This window comes from Orycteropus afer, unplaced genomic scaffold (genome assembly GCF_000298275.1).
Source record: "Orycteropus afer afer isolate SDZICR_OR568_19922 unplaced genomic scaffold, OryAfe1.0 scaffold00411, whole genome shotgun sequence".
In the NCBI taxonomy this organism is placed as follows: domain Eukaryota; kingdom Metazoa; phylum Chordata; class Mammalia; order Tubulidentata; family Orycteropodidae; genus Orycteropus; species Orycteropus afer.
In genome coordinates this window covers 2,571,434-2,572,839 of record NW_006921998.1, presented here as the reverse complement: position 1 = coordinate 2,572,839, position 1,406 = coordinate 2,571,434, and positions in this window count along the sequence as shown.

Sequence of the window (1,406 nt, the reverse complement as noted above, 5' to 3'; positions counted from 1 at the left end):
ATCGTTTTACAAAGATGTTACTGGTTTCTTTCTTATGTATTCCATCTAGTGAGGTCCATGTGTGTAGTCTCCACATATGATTTTGAAAAAGATATTTGTAATGAAGAAGTCATTTCCCTTGCAAAATTTTGTTATGTGATCTTTGGCTTTATTTCTATAACTAAAGCCATATATTTAAACTACTGATGCTTCTTTGTTTCCAAATTTTGCATTCCAATCATCAATAATTATCAATACATCTTTTTCTTTTTTTGCAAATTTGGTCTATTTCAGAGTGTAGAAGTTGGTAAAAATATTAAATTTCTTCATCAATCTTTTGGCTTTAGAGGTTGGTGCAGAATTTTGAATAATAGTCATATTAATCGGTCTGAAAGCATTGTAATGTAGGATAGATCTTGAAATGTTCTTTTTGAGGATGAATTCCACACAATTTGTCTTCAATTTGTCATTCCTGGCATAGTATGCTGTATGATTGTATGATTCAAAATGGCCAACACCAGTGCATTTTAGCTCAATAATGCCTAGGATATTGATCTTTATGGAATCCATTTTATTTTTCATAATTTCCAATTTTCTTATATTCATACTTTGTGTATTCTGTGTTCTAATAGTTAATGGATGTTTGATTAGTATGTTACAGTAATGGACATTTGCATTTCTTTCTTCTCCTTTTGATTTGTACCACATTAGTAAATAAAGGTCCTCAAAGTTTTTCTCCCTGCACTTCATTACGGTTGACTCTACTTTTAGGAGGCAGGTCTTCCCCAGTCATATTTTGAGTGCTTTCCAATTGAAGGGATTTATCTTCTGGCAGTATATCTGATAATGTTTCACTGTTATTCATAAGGTTTTCCATTACTATATCAGACAGTGTTTCAATGCTGTTCATAAGGTTTTCAGATGCCAGCTTTCTCAGAAGTCGACAGCCATGTCTTTCTTCCCAGTCTATCTTAGTCTGGAACCACCACAGAAACTAGTCCACTATGGGTAACCTTGCGATTATTAGAAATACTAGTTGCATAGCTTCCAGAATGACAGCAACACAGAAGCCACCAAAATATGGCAAATTGACAGACAAGTGCTGGATTGAATGATGCTGGAAGCAACACAAGAAGATGTAAATAATACACAGAGCTGCTATACTAAAAATAATTTGTCAACATTCAACCATTTTGGGAGGAAGCACATGATCAAGAACCAATTATATTGAAGGAAGAAGTTCAAGCTACACTGAAGGCACTGGCAAAAAACAAGGCTCCAGGAGGTGATGAAATGCAAACTGAGATGTTTCAACAATAAGTTGGAATGCTGGAAGAGCTCACTCCTACATACCAAGAAATTTGGAAGATGGCTATCTGGCTGCCCAACTTGAAGAAATCCATGTTTGTGCCCATTCCAAAGAACGT